General features: G+C 36.4%; 1 protein-coding gene across 14 annotated transcripts in view; it reads right to left on the bottom strand.

Annotated features, from left to right (window-relative positions):
* The window catches only part of LINGO2 (leucine rich repeat and Ig domain containing 2), a 1,289,481-nt gene that overhangs the window by 323,893 nt on the left and 949,390 nt on the right, over positions 1-16,198 (bottom strand). For all 14 annotated transcript variants that reach the window (XM_084979863.1, XM_021064187.2, XM_021064192.2 and 11 more), the window contains one exon: positions 7,687-7,845. The gene's annotated coding sequence lies outside the window, so the exon portion shown is untranslated. The remainder of the gene's footprint in view (positions 1-7,686; positions 7,846-16,198) is intronic.

Genomic DNA, 16,198 nt, shown 5'->3' with positions numbered 1-16,198 from the left:
CCACAGTTTGTCACTTCGCTGCTACTTCCCTCACCACAGCACAGCCCCAAATTTCTTTCCTTTCCATAGTGGGCTTCCTCTGCCTCCCCACTGAGGGAAGCAGGGAGCTGCTGAGGGCAAATGAGCTGCTCTCCAATCCTGGCTTGTTGCCAACACCCACGGCCCAATCATAGGAGGCCCTTCTGCCAAAGCCTGGAATTCCTTTATTCACTTCTGGTTGATTCATTTTCCATCTCCCACTGAAGTTTTCTAGTCTACACTGTCTCTGCTCACACCTCAGTGGATGATCCAGATTATATCTTTTACTCAAACCTGTAATCTACAAAGCACAGATCAGAAATTCATGGAAATATCTTGGATTTATCCCCATTCTTCCCCTAATATGTTTGTGAAATGAATTAGAACAGTTAATTTTTAAATTATTATTTTCCTATATTAAGTGTAGGTTTGTTTTTGGCTGCACTCAAGGCATGCAAAATTTTCTGGGCCAGGGATTGAACTTGTGCCACAGCAGTGATAACTCTGGACCCTTACCTGCTAGGCCACCAGGGAACTCCAAATGTAGTTTAAATTCTAAATTTTCATTTCAAAATTAAGGGCAGTCTTTCTTATAAAATATATGTTAAAAAAGGTGAAAGGCATAATTATATACATTGCTTGATTAATGTCAGGGATCCTTAGAGACAATCTTTATGAATGTATATTAAAGTAGTATTTCCAAATTGGAGAATCATGTCAACAGATCAGGATGATTTGTTTGCTGCTCTGAGATACAGTCTGCCATCCATATCTGAGTCTCAGCATCCTCTGATTCAACCAATCATGATGGCATTCCACTGCATGACTGCTGTTTTGTATAAAGGACCTTTAGCATCTGTTTCCCATGGGGGAGGGGAGTGTCCTGGGTTTCAAGGTGTTTTATTGATTCTAAAGACTATAATTTGACATGGAAAATCACTCTGGTGATCTTTGGTTATAAAGGAAATGCCATTTACCTCAATATCAGGGCACTCAGCCACATGATTTTAATATGACCAAAAATATATTGTTAACCAGGGCATTATCTCAAAGTCATAACACTAACCATAACTCATAGACCTGCCATCATCCCAAGAAGGAAATTATTGCTGTAATTCAATTAGACCAGGGCCTCCTCAAAGACCTGAAGAAATGTTTCCATAAATAATAATAATAATAATAATAATAATAATAATTACCACCACTACAACTAATGCTTACTGAGTGCTTATGGGGTTTCAGGCATTCTGCTAAGCACTTTACATCTCATTGATTTATGAGAACCCTGTGTAAAATATTCTGACATTTGGCTGAACAAAGGCACTTCTAGATAGAACTGAAATACATAGTTTGTTAATAATATTAATAACTATAGTAATAGTAATAGATAATAATTAGCACACTAGAATATTAATAATGTGAAAGATATTCTGCTGAGGGTTTTATATCTTTGATATCATTCAAGCCTCACAATTATGCCACAGGATCCCTGCTAATATCTTCATGTTACCTATTGGGAATCCAGAATTCCATGATGATAAATAACTTGCCCAAGATCAGGTAATTTGTGTCAGGGTTGAGATTCAAATCTAGGTCCTGCTTAAAGTCATGCCTATAAATGTGATAGTATTTTTACAGCCATAATTTCCTATAACCTCACTCTCCAAAACAGAAGAGGGCAGCTTGCTAGCATGGAAGCATTCCAGAGACTTCTACCTAGAGATGTCCACATTCATCAGCATGGAAAGAGCTAAAACATTACTTCTTTATCTCAAGCATTTGAGATAGATAAAAAATAAAAATTCAAAAATTTTGATATCTTTTGAAAGAGAACCATACTACATTTATAAAGGCAATGAGACATTTAGCAAATATCCTTCTTTTTTTCCCCTTGTTCCTTAATGGTATATTAAATCCTCTATACCCTGAGATCTTGGATATTATTATATGTCATTATGTGATTTAAAAATATCCATTACATTCCTACACTGTTGGTAGGAATGTAAATTGGTACAACCACTGTGGAAAACAGTATGGAAGTACCTCAGAAAACCAAATATAGAACTATCATAGGATCCAGCAATCCAATCCCTGGGCATATATCAAGAGAAAATTTTTTTTTCTTTTTTTTTGGTTTTTTTTTTTTTGCTATTTCTTGGGCCGCTCCTGTGGCATATGGAGATTCCCAGGCTAGGGGTCTAATCGGAGCCGTAGCCACCAGCCTACACCAGAGCCACAGCAAAAAGGGATCCCAGCTGCGTCTGCAACCTGCAACGCCGGATCGTCAACCCACTGAGCGAGGGCAGGGACCGAACCCGCAACCTCGTGGTTTCTAGTCGGATTCATTAACCACTGCGCCACGACGGGAACTCCTCAAGAGAAAATTTTATTCAAAAAGATACTTGCACCCGTATGTTCATTGCAGCACTACTCACAATAGCCAAGACATGAAAACAACCTAAATTTCCATCAACAGATGAATGGAATAAGAAGATGTAGTGCATATACACAATAGGATACTAGTCAGCCATAAAGAAGAACAAAATAATGCCATTTGTAACAATATCAATGCAACTAGAGATTATCATACTAAGTGAAGGAAGTCAGAAAGGGAAAGATAAATATCATCTGATATAACTTATATGTGGAATCTAAAATATGGAACAAATGAACCAGTCTGTAGAATAGAGACATACTCACAGACATGGAGAACAGACTTGTGGTTGCCAAGTGGGGAGAAGGGGAGGATGGTCAGGGAGTTTGGGGTTGGTAGATGCAAACTATTACATTTAGAATGGATAAGTAATAAGGACCAATTGAATAGCAGAGGGAATTATACCCAATCTCCTGGGATAGACCATGATGGAAGATAATACAAGAAAGGGGGAGTTCCTATCATGGCTCAATGGCAAAGAACCTGACTAGCATACATAAGGATACGGGTTCAATCCCTGGCCTCACTTAGTGGGTTAAGGATCCAGCATTGCTGTGAGCTGTGGTGTAGGTCACAGACATGGCTCAGATCTGGCATTCCTGTGTCTGTAGAATAGGCCAGCAGTTGCAGCTCTGATTGGATCCCTAGCCTGGGAACTTCCATATGCCATAGGTGTGGGCCTAAAAAAAAGACAAAAAAAGGGAAAGAAAAGTAAAGGAATTATATATATATATATATATATATATATATATATATATACACACACACACATATATATGTGACTGGGTCACTGGGTCACTTTGCTATACAGCAGAAATTGACACAACATTGTAAATAAACTACACTTCAATAAAAATAAATTAAATATACATAAATATCTAGAGTAGGAAAAAATGTGTTACTAAATAATGGCTGTATTGAAAATCATTAGAGAATCAGATGCCCTTGATCAAACAACTGACAGGATTAATCAAATACCAATCGCCCCACTAACAAGAGAGAGACAGACATATATTTCCAACTGTTAAAAACACAAAAGTTATGATTTTAATCTGAAGTACAGGTTTGATATTCATTCATTCATTCACTCCTCACACAAGTTTATTGGATACATTAATGGCTCTGGAATTAAGGTCCTAGAGAAGAAAGACAAAGATTCTGGTAATAAGAATATTACATTTTAGTGCATCTTAAATATGCATATTTAGAGAGAAATTCTTTTTTTTTCTCAGACTATGAGACTTTCTCTGAAAAATAGATGATTCAGTCATACAAAATGTACTGAATCTGGTGTACTACTGGGGAGCCATACGACAGTGGGGATGCTCAATAAAATAACTGGAGTAAAAGTGATGCTGTAAGTTAGGCATTTCCTACAGCAGAGGCTCATTAAAGGGTTCTGTCAAAGAAGGTTGGGCTGAAGTTCACTTTCATTCATTTTGTGTCTTCTTCAGGTTCCCTTCCCCAGTTATTTTCCATAGCTTTAAAGTGTTCCCTATTATTTTGTCCAAATGTGCACTGTGATGGAAAGGACATGATACTTTCAGCAGAATTACTTAATTAGGTTTAAGGAAGCAGAATGTGCCAAGTAAGGTAGGTTTGCTTTCTAGCCATAAAAATGTGCCTGCCATGCAAGCTGCATTCCCAAGGAATGAAACCCAGTGATTGATGTGAAGATAAAACAATGAAGGAAAGGATAAAGCCTGAGAGATAAAAGTCTCAAAAGGGAAATAAAGTAGGATAGCAGCTGCCCCCATCTTAATTGAAGCATAAATTTCAGGAAGAGGATGTGAGGTTTAATTTCAAGCACATATTGGGAGAGAGTTTGTGTGTGTGTGTGTGTGTGTGTGCTCTTGTGTGTGATGAAAAACCATGTGAGTTAAATTCTTTTCATCCTTTGTATGAAGAGTTTTCAAACAATTTCTAGAACAGGAAAATGTTGCAAATGTAGAGGTTCATGGATTATCAGTGAGAGGCATTCATTTAGTCAGCATTTAACAGAGATCTAACAGAAGCAGCAATGGACAGGCACTGTTCTAGTCACTAGGATACAGCAGACTTGAAACTGTACATTTCTGCACTTGTGGAACAAAATATTTTCAGTTTATCTTTCTCTCTGTCCCTACCTTCTCTGCCTCTACTCCCACCCTATGCCGGAATCATTTTCTTTTGTATAGTATAGATGATTATATCACTTTCATATATACCCCATCTCCTTTTGTGTTCCTCCCTACATTCCAGTCTCAAGCTTTCCATCCTCCAAGCATAACATTTATTTTTACATTATGGTGCCTCTGCCATCCCGTGCCCTAAGCCTAGGATGGTTTCACACTTATCTCCTGTCAATCAAAACTCTCCCATTTTCTTTTTTCTTTTTCTTTCTTCTTTTTTTTTTTTTTTTTTTTTGCTGTGCAGCTGAAATGCCTCATAAGCCTCAAAGACCTATTAATACTCCTTTCAGTTTTAACCATCCTTCATGAACGTTTTAGTTCATTTTGCCTGGAGTGAGCTGTTTATGAGTCTGTTTTACTTTGTGAGTCTGAACTGTTTGAGGACAGCATAGGGAGGGTTGCTAATTAGTTTCTGGCCACATACTGCTTTACATGGGGTTGTCATTCAAAAGAAAAATAATGTTCACAGAGCAAGTTAACACATAGCAAAAAGTATTTAAGATTCAGATGAGGAAATAAAAATATTCAGATGAGGCTTTTCATGATGGAAACTGCTACCTTGTGAAGTTCTCAGCTTTTATTTTCAGAAGACCTCAGAGAAAGAATAGTGAGAATAGTACAGGTGAGAATGTCCACACATTCTGCAGAGTTAAGGATGAACTGCCTACCTAGGTGCTACTTCCATGTTTTCCACGAACCACCTTGGAGATGGCAAATCCTATCATGTGGGGTATTCTATTAACAGAAGTGCTTTGGAAAAAATCTCACCTTTTATATCCTGTCTTTATGGCTTAATATTGCTCTTATGTACAAGCATACAGTAATGGAGCTTGAGCTAGGCAGACGTTTACTCTAAAAAGAAAAATTGCTTTTAAGCTAAGCAACAGTGCAAGTTTTTGTGATTTTGTTATAAACTTCTGAGGACAGAATTTGGGAGCCTGGGCACTCTTTTAACTATGGAAGAAGCATCACTGTAAAAAATGCAACTGTCATTCTTACAAGAGAGAACAAAAAATTAATTTTAAATTAATGTAAGTATAAAAACTAATGTATAAATTTTCTTCATTTTTAAAGAGTTAGACTTTAACTGGGAAAATATATGAATTCATTATCAAATCTTTTATGTCTTGCGGGGCAATCTAAGTAATATGTTTTTATACAGAAGAATGGAATTTACTATCTCTGTTCTTCCTAATCAACAGAATTCACTTCAAAAGACTCCGTGAAGAGAAGTTATGTTTCTTTGTGGATCAAAAGTACTTGTATACTTTCTCTGTAATGATGACCTATACAGGTCAAAAAGATAAGGTATTCTAAAGCATAAGGACACTTATTTCAGAGATTAGCTTTTCCTTTGTGACGAGATAAATAATTGCTAATAATTTCATCAACACATGATTATTTACCTTCAAAATACATTTATTTTTATCCCTCTGGTTTTGTCTTTCTTCTGCTTTCTAAGCCTGATGTTTCAACATGCAATCCGATTTTGGTGAAAATATTGAAATAAACATAATCAGGATGAAATTTATCTTGGACTCAGAGATTAAGACTTAAAAGCTTATGAATATGAAAGTATATCAAGAAGCATTCCTGCTATAAGTATTTGCTAGATACTAATGCGATGAAGCATGGAACTAAGTCGAGCTTTATCCCACAAATGCATCCTGCATGTTGATGTCTCTTTTATTTATAGACTGGCAGAACTCTTCTAAATGTGGTTAACATAATTAGCCACAAAAGAGGATAAACAATTATCCACTAACTCAGTTAATCGAATAAGGATTTTTGCCATGAGTTTGGTGCTCTGAACAATTTCTAATTTTAAATTATAAATTTGAAATCTAACCATTTGAATTTCATATTCTTAGGATATTAACTTATAGACAAAGGAGCTAATAGAGGACTGGGGAGGGGTATTTGTTAAACGTTAGAAGATCAAATATTATCAACAACTTTCAAAGTTCTTGTTTATATCCAAATAATTATCTTAGGCTATAATTTATTAACTGAGTTCCATTTACTTTATTTCCAGAAAATACGAAGCTGTATTTTGAAAAAAGAAAAATTAAAGTGTTCAAGTGACTTCGAATAATCTCCCTCTGTGGTTTCCTGAATGAATACAGTTTACTTATATTTTCTGTTTCTGTAATTGAACTTAAAGAAAATCTTACTTTGGGACTCATAAAATTCACAGAAGATGTAAGAGCTTTGATGATCTTAAAGTTGGAAGACAAGAATAACTTGTAGTTTCCCCAGGTAATTCTTGATAGCAAATTTAAAGTATGCTATAGAGGAGGAAGAGAGTTAAAGGGAAAGATAATAAGATCTGACAAAACTATGGATAGTAGTCAAAAAGAAGTTCCATAAATTTGCGAAGAGAATACTTGAATGAAATTATATATAACATTTTAAATTTTAGGAGTCGCAATAATAACGAAGTATGTCATCGTGTCACCATTTTATCTAATACTTAGAGGAACAGAATTTAGAGTGATAAATAAGTTCAAAGAAATAAAAGGCAAAAATAATGAAATATCTTCCAAATTGGAGTAAACTTGAAGCATATATATATATATATATATATATATATATATATATATGAATATGTGTATATATATGAATATATGTATATATATTCATATGCTACAAACTGGTACTCAAATTTCTATATCGTAAAATATAAACACTTAAGGGTAACAGTTTCTCTACTGAAATTTCAAAAAGTACAACTGCTTATTCCATTATAGTTCAGAGTAGTTACATAAAGAGGAAATGTCCTTAGCTTGCAATTCTGGGCTATTGCATTAAACTAGCATCCATTGTACCTTGAGTCTGCTTTCTGTTGTATCTTAAAATAACTTCCCTCTCTTCTGGAGAAAAGAAGACTCAATTATTACTATATCCATTCTCCTGAATCCAAGGGAGCACTATTCCTTAACAGTCTGTTCAGTGGTCTTAGAAAACAAACGGAAAACCTATACATTATTCAATACCTCTTGGCAACACACTAAAGCCCTTGCAGAAAGTGATAAATGATCAGATGGCTCCCTCAAATCTTACCTGGTTTACTCTTTTTAAAAATCCTACCCTTGCTGTCTACCATGCAAAGCTCTTGACCACTGGGTGGAATCCAAACTGGATACTTGATCATGATAATTCCAACATGTCATGGGCAACAGCATCTCTCAGAGTCCCACAAGCCAACTGCTTGAAACAAACCTGCAACAAAAAAGGTATTTCTTCATTTTAATTGAAAAATAGTGAACCATGTCCTAGATCCAGGAGGCATCACTACTTAATAAATAAGGAATCATAAAGGCATGTATGAGGGGTAATAAATGCCTCTTGAGATGCTGATAAACATTAAAGGCAGAAGACTGAAGTTTATGGGCTACAGAAGGTGTTTTTGCAGACAATGCTCCTCTTCCCATGATTATTGACCTACTTAAGTCAGTGTAAATAAACATTTCTGATATTAAAACTCACATATCTTATAGAGTTTACCCCTTCACCTTATATAGGTGACTGACCACTTGTCGGACTCGAGAGTATTTTTCTGACTATCCATAATCTTCTAAGGGTAACTAGGCAATGAGTTTCAACAGGGCAAAAAACCATTAGCTGCTAGAAGAAAATTCACACCATGATCTAGTTCAGGGACAGTTTCCTTTGTGAGTTTTGACACTCCACTCAGAGTCAACATTCCCAGTATAAAAAATTGAAACATGTATGTAGGGAGTGCGTGAGGAACACCTTTGAGGAGCATATATGAGGTACTTCAAATCCACCTCATTAGAAGAAGTCAAATCCAGCAGCTGCCATCATCCGAATTGAAATACAAACAGTAAGACAGTAACCAACATGAATATGTTGTAGCCAGAGTCTGTACTCAAAGGAATGACCAAAACCCAGGAAAGTAATTAGAAAACTAATATTGAGACATTCTACCACATACTTAATACTTCAACTATTTGTATTCATATGAGTAAATACGGTGTTTAGACTTCATAAGTATGTTTAACTTCCATTCAAGGAGGAAAAAAACTTGCATAATCAACAGCTCTTAATTGCACAGACACTTGCCACACATATGACTTCATTCAACAGTAATTTGGAAAGATCTTAAAAAACAAATTTGCTCATTGGTCTTCCCATAATCGCAGTAGCCTTTAATAATGACAAGAGTTTTTTTTAGCAACAACCATGTTTACTTATACATACACAAGAATAAACTTATTATTATTATTTTCTAAGTGGTGCAAAAGAAATGGCCAAGTCTCTAGGAGGATTCATGTGAGTGATTATGTGCTGTAAATTCATGGACACAGATGCAAAGACTGATTTTAACAAGCTACAGAAATGATATATCCTCATGCACCTGTGATTAGAACTTCAAGTATTCCCAGAAGTCATTGTGAAGACTTCATTAAAAGACACAGTAGTGCCATATCTTATTGTGCCATTTCAGCAAGAATGGTAAGATGGCAAGGGGTTGAAGTCAAACACAAACCTAAGATTAAAAATCAAAACTTCAAGATAAATCCTTAAAAAAAGAGATGTGTACCTGGACACTAAATGACCATTCTGCAGTTCAAAACTAATGCGTTGTGCTGATGCTATCAGCGACACACATAAATGCCTACACACACACACACACAAACCACGGCTGAAACTTTCTAATCTACTGATTCAAGCTCTGGTATTCATTAAGCTAAAATCTTAGTCAACTTCTGGATGCAAATGTTTCTATTCACACCCCACGTTAGTTTACTTCTTTTATTCTTCTTTTTTTTTCCTTTTTATGGCTGCATACGTGGCATATGGAAGTCCAGGCTAGGGGTCGAATCAGAGTGGCAACTGAGGGCTATGCCAGAGCCACACAATAGTTGATTAGAGCCACATCTGCAACCTATATTGCAGCTTGCAGGAATGCCGGATCCTTAATCCACTGAGCCAGGCTAGGGATCAAACCTGCATTCTCATGGAGACTATGTTCAGTTCTTAACTGGTGAGCCGCAGTGGAAACTCTCTTCTTTTCTTTGATGATATTCTGAAAATTATCAAATCAGTTCTCTTATACAACAAATCTGTTTCCATGAGTGGTTATCCTTTCTGGTCTTTTGGTGGTCAGGCAGCATATTAGAAGAGGTCATAAATGGGTAGATTAATGAGAGGGAAGTGGAGATTCAACATAATCTTTCGGCTACCAAACTTTGAAGTAAGGGATTTTTGAAAGTTACTTGCCATGGAAGGACCCTTCTTTGCCCTAATGTGACTTCTAAAACTTATGACATTTACTATAAGAGAGTGAAAAAAAAAAGAAGCAAATCAACATTCCTACTTGTTTCTAAAACACCTTTATTTCATTAAATAGAAGGTTGTGGACCCTTTGAAGGGGTAGGGTTTTGTGTGTGTGTGTGTGTGTGTGTGTGTGTGTGTGTGTGTGTGTCTGTTTTAAGTACTGAATAAAAAGTTTTTCCATTGAGTGTTGAACACTGATTCATCCATTAACTCACTTAGTCATATTCCGCAGATTTTAATTGAGCACCTCAGTTTTGTCAGATATGGGAATAGGTGCTTGAATACATACTGAAAAACCCATATTATCCCCATAAAAAGATTGCTATCTATTCTATTTTGATATATTGACATATATGGGTAATCAAGAAAGGTAACAACATTAGAGCAATTTAAAATAATTGGCTTTATTTTATATCCCACCCACTATCTGACCAGACCGTGGGATTTTATGATGTTTGTCAGTGAGCAAAGCACTATAGGTCAAGACCAAGCTACAATACAAAAATGACCAATTCATACAGTCAACTTATGTACAGGGTGTACCGGATGTAATGGTTTTGTGTCACTGGGAAGTATTTCTCCGTAAGCCCACTGCTGACTGAGCCATGAGGGTTCAAAAAATCTAACCAATGACATTCTAATAGTACATGGATATTTCTTGCATCCAACATAGAGTCAGTGTGTATTAGGCATTGCAGCACAATCCAGTGTGGTCTAGATCACAGGTTAACAGATTTGGGGTGGTGGGCACACTATGATACAAAAGTTGCTTCACATAATTTTTGTATTATCATTCCATTTATTTTCTCAAAGAGGATATATAAAATTAAATGCACATATTTTTCTCAAAGAGAAGTCCATGAGGTATTCATAAGAAGCACTAATTCTACATCAGTTTGAATCTTTATTCTAATGCCAATTTTCAAAGTGAAATAAAATGCTTAAAATAAGTTTCACTTCTCTCTTTTCAGACATGAAGTGGAAAAAGAATATTAAAAAAGGTATAGATAATATTTTGAAAAATACTTAGATATTAAGTAAAAAATTAAGAAATTTTTACTAAAATCAATAGGGTTTCTGAATGGTTTAATTTTCTTCTGTTTTCTCATCTTTTATTTTTTGAGTTTCTGCTTATTACTGAAACCACTAATCTAAACAAGCATTTTTTAAAAATATAAATGCTATTCTTATTTTTTGTCTTTTGTCTTTTTACGGCCTCAAACTTGGCATATGGATGTTCCCAGGCTAGTGGTCAAAACAAAGCAATAGCTGCTGGCCTACACCACAGCCACAGCAATGCAGGATCTGAGCTGTATCTGTGACCTACACCACAGTTCCCGGCAATGCCAGATCATTAGCCAACTGAGCAAGGCCAGGGATTGAACCCATATCCTCATGGATCCTAGTTGGGTTTGTTAACCACTGAGCCATGATGGGAACTCCAATGCTATTCTTATTTTTGAGAAATTTATATTCTTCTTTTAAAAAGAATTCCAGGAGTTCCAGTCATGGCTCAGTGGTAATGAACCCAGCTGGTATCCATGAGGATGTGGGTTCGATCCCTGACTTCACTCTGTGGGTTAATGATTAGGCATTGCCATGAGCTGTGGTGTAATTTGCTGATGTGGCTTGGATCCTGCATTGCTGTAGGCCAGCAGCTACAGCTCAGGTTTGACCCCTAGCCTGGGAACTTTCATATGCCACAGATGCTGCCCTAAAAAGACAAAAGAAAATAATTCCGAATAAATACATTATATTGTATTCAATTTTGCTTCAATAACATTGATTTAAAGTCTTTGAATGTATTTTTGACCTTGTTCAAAGAATTTCTAGATAAGGGCATGGTATACAGAACCTACTGATAAAATCCTGTTGTACATGAATCTAGAATAAAGCAAGACCAAAATAACATTTTTAAGAAGTAGAAGAAACTCAAACATTCACAAAGCCTGTTTTCTTGTTTTTTGGTCTGGTCTTGAGTGCTGTGTAATTGAATTTTGGTCTTCTCTGTTTTTCTTTATGCACACTACCATTGCCATTTTAGTTTATTTTATTACTTAGAAGAAAGCTTACAAAAGGATCCCCTTAGCACTTAGGCACTCATTTTATAGGATATTGATTTGTACTTGTTGATATGTTGCTCTTTAAACTTTATCTCAGGGATGCGTTTCATCTTCTCCATGGATGCATGTTGCCTAGCCCTTCAGGTAGCCAACAAAACTATAGGAGTACTTCGCATTCTATGACTCAGTGTATTTGTTAAATGACTGCTTGGCACATTTTTCAAGCTTTGTGTCTATGTTGCTTGTTTTCCCCCACAAACATCAAGAATACAAACATTGAGAATGTAGGAATAGGTAGGTTATCAATAACCAAAGTCATGAGGCTTTCTTCCTTAGAAATTTCAAATCTGCATCTTTTTATCAGTGATATCGGAAAAGAAAAAAAAGGCACCACCAGTTTTAGTCACAAAACTATTGCTTCTAAATACCCTCCACTTCTTTTTTCAGATGGAAAAATCACAGATTACTTCCAGCAGGCAGGGGTCATTAAAAAATAATTATTGTTACTTCTATATACTACCCATTTTATATGTAGTTTCCCATTTGAATGTCTCAAAAAACCATGTGAAATAAGTATTATAATAATGTCCACTTTATGGTGATGAAAATAAAGATCAGAGAGTTTAAATTATTGCCCAAAGATGCAGAACTTTTGAAAAAGACAGCTGGAGTGTGAAGTTAATTGATAGTGCCATACTGTCAATTCTAAATTTTCATCAATTGAGTTTGAGAAAGTTGTTCAATCTACAGATGAAAATCTGAGTCTTGGGGACATGAAGTGACATCTAAGAGGTCACTAAGATCACAACAGGTCTGGATAAGTAACTGAACCCACGAGGCTCCTGTTTTTCTAATATATCACTCTCTTACCCAGGTTACTCTGCATGGTTTCCAAACAACTTGACAGATTTCCCAATTAATTTCATTTTAAGGATCCATGTTTTGGGTAGATTTTCATTTTAGAAAGAAGATACCATAGCCAACACACAGGATAACTGGATTTGTAGCTACTTAAAGGATCTTCATTTTTTGAAAAGCAGCAGATGACATCTTTCTCTCTTTTGAGTCAATTTTTTCCCAAAGGGGAAAAAAAATACAGACACAAAAAGACTGTATTGATAGATTGTGACAAAGTATATGATTAGAATAAAATATAAATAGCACTTTGGTGTGTTTCTGATGCCCATTTGGTATGTTTAGCTATGCTATTAGTAATTACAAGCTTAAAATAATACTCTACAATATTCATTTTATATTTTCATTTCAGAAACCTGGCAGGAAACCCCTCAACTTGTGGGGAGCCAAGGAGATGCAGGGACTCAAGGAAGGGACCTTGTCTGACAGCAGAAAAACCCGAAGGCACGTTCCTAACCAAGGAAGGGAGCTCACCTGAATGGTGTAAGCCGAAGGTGGGCTTCTGGTCAGGATAGAAGCCTGTCTGTACGGTGTAAAAAACCGAGGGAAGGCTGAAGCCTGCCTGTACGGTGAAAAACTGAGGAGAGGCTGAGGCCTGCCTGTAAGGTGCAATCCGAGGGCAGGCCTCAGGTTATGTGGCTCTCTTGTTGATGTTGATGGGGAAGAATTGGGGCTTTCTTAGGAAAACAATTTCCATGTTTGTGCTGGAGAACATGGATTGTTTCTTGGGTGACCTAGTCTTTCCTGTTGTTTTATATATTATTCAGTTTTCCTCAGTCTTTCCTGATTATTTGCTTATTATTCTTATTTTCCATTCTTATTTTCCTGTGGTGATTTGTGATTTAACAAAATTACAATAATAATATGATAAGAATTTCATCCTAAAGGACTTTCCCCTAGTTAAATCCAACTTAAGTAAAACATAGTGTTTATCTACTAATTAGTTATACAGTAAACTTTAGAGTTAGGATTTTAATGAGGTCCATAAAAGTTAGACACATATTATTCATGATCAAAAGAAACGTAGCTGTGAGTTTTGTCCTTGATTTTAGAAGCTTTTAGTGATAGCTGGCTAAGTTGATCTGTGTTTTCTCACACTGTCTCTCTGCTAAGGACACTTTGAAGATAGACACTAGTCTGAAGACAAGATTTTTTGTGTCTGTGACCTCTTCAGCTTGTGGGAATTGGCTGGCCATGAGATGGATGGTGCTGGGTCTCCTCTTTCCCACATGATATGTTGTGCCTGTTTGTCCTTGAATTGTACTCACTAAATTTAGGTAAGTTAAAGATTTTAGAACATGACGTATTGCTGCTGTACCATGTGATTGGAAAACAAAATGTAAAAATTAACCAATGTACTTTTAACACTATGATATAACCTGTAGTTAGAAACTGTCTATATAACAACTATCTATGCCAATAAAGTTTGAACAGTTCAGCGCCCTGAAAGAAGGGACAAAGAGACTGTCTCCATTGCATACACCAACGCCACCCCTCTCCTTTCAGAACGTATACTCCCTGGCTGCTGGACCTAGTTGTTGGAGCTGGACTCCAACATCAACTGACATAAAATAAAATCTAGGGCAATTCAATCAAAATCTGAGAAACCAGTGCCTGATACTCAAATGCAGACAAGTTTCCATATCTGTTCAAAGATGCTTAATTCTGAATATGATTATGATTTAGAAATTTCCAGTGAAAAGAACCCATGTTCTTGCTTCTGCTTGCCTTCTCTCTCTTTCCCTCTCTCTCTCTCTCTCTCTTTGGCTGCCAGCAGCATATGGAGCTCCCATAACTCCCACTGTGTGTGGCCAGGTATTGAAACTATATCCTGCCTCTTCAGAGATGCCACCAGTGCCACCAAGTGGGAACTCCATTGCGTGCCTTTTTTTAAAATGAGGGATCCAGTCAGTCACATTCCCCAGTTCTCCACGAATGAAACGTGTCTCCATTCTTTTTCATTCCTTTCATGTTTTCTCCCTTCTCTGTTTCCTTCCTTTCTCTTTCCTATTTTTTTTCCTCTATTGTTTTCTTTTCCTTCGATCCTTCCTTTGATCCTCCCTCCTTTTCCTTCCCTTTTGCCTTTTCATCTCAACGAACATTTAAGCATCTATTAAGTTCTATACAATGTGATGGGCTATGAAGGGTAAGACAAGTACAGAGATTCAGTTCCTGCCCAGGTTTTGCTCATAGTCTAGGAGGGTGGACAGAGAAGTCAACCAATATATTACAGAAGATGGATAGGGTTCCAAACTTCATTGACCTCTTCAGAATATGTCAGCCTTGAGTAGAAAAATAGTGTATAATTAGATTCTAGCTTGCTCAGCCTGGTCAAATATGAACTTACAAACAAAATTGACTCATTACCTAAAAGATCCCCAATACCTCACTCTTGAGTATTCTATGGCTTACAAATGTATCCTTTATTTTTAATTTATTATTCTTATTATTACTATTATTTTTGGTCACACTTACAGCATGAATAAGTTCCTGGGCCAGGGATTGAACCCCTGTCACAGCTGTAACCAGAGCCACAGCAGTGACAATGCTGGGTCCTTAACCTGCTGAGCCACAAGTAGACTCCAGAATGGGATCCTTTAAATGTCCAGAGCTCATAAACAAATGTCTTGGGGTCAGTTGTACTTGAATATGAATACATCTTGACTGATTACAACCAGAAACCAAAATGATGGGTAACCAAAGGAACAGTCAATGGTGAACTGAAGGAAGTAAGCTTAGCCTAAGGACATTACAAACGACATTTTTTAACCCTCTTTTTCCCACACAGAACATGTTTGTGAACTGGTTTTGGTTTTGGGCAACCAATTTAAGATCCTGCTTTACAGCTATTGAAGAGTCACCACCCACTGCTGTCTAGATGTTGGTCCCATTTTCCCATCTCTTGGCAAAATTCATGGTGGGTAAAATGTCTCAACAAATCTTTCTAGTGGAGGGAAAAAAAAAATCCACTCTGGACTAGCTCATCCAAATCACCAAAGTGTGTTTAACACTGTGGATTCTTGGGCATGGCTCCAGAGTGAATAAACTCCATTTTTTGGGGTGAGATTGGAAATTCTTCAAATGACAGTTCCCTAGATTACATCAGACACATTAACATTTAAGAACCACTCTTCTAAAACAAAGCCTACTTTCAACATTTCTCAATACTTTTCCACGAATTGCATCAATTGAGGAAATCCCTTTAATGATCAATACTTTCCCTTCAAATATTGAAGGACTTATTCTTAGTGTTCAGTATGTACATGATCTTCATCACTCTTTTGGGTGAATAC

Source organism: Sus scrofa, chromosome 10 (genome assembly GCF_054392235.1).
Source record: "Sus scrofa isolate SSC_HxYL_T2T_F1_AM1 chromosome 10, Sscrofa_HxYL_maternal_Yorkshire_Landrace_v2.0, whole genome shotgun sequence".
In the NCBI taxonomy this organism is placed as follows: domain Eukaryota; kingdom Metazoa; phylum Chordata; class Mammalia; order Artiodactyla; family Suidae; genus Sus; species Sus scrofa.
This window is presented reverse-complemented; position numbering and strand designations above follow the sequence as displayed.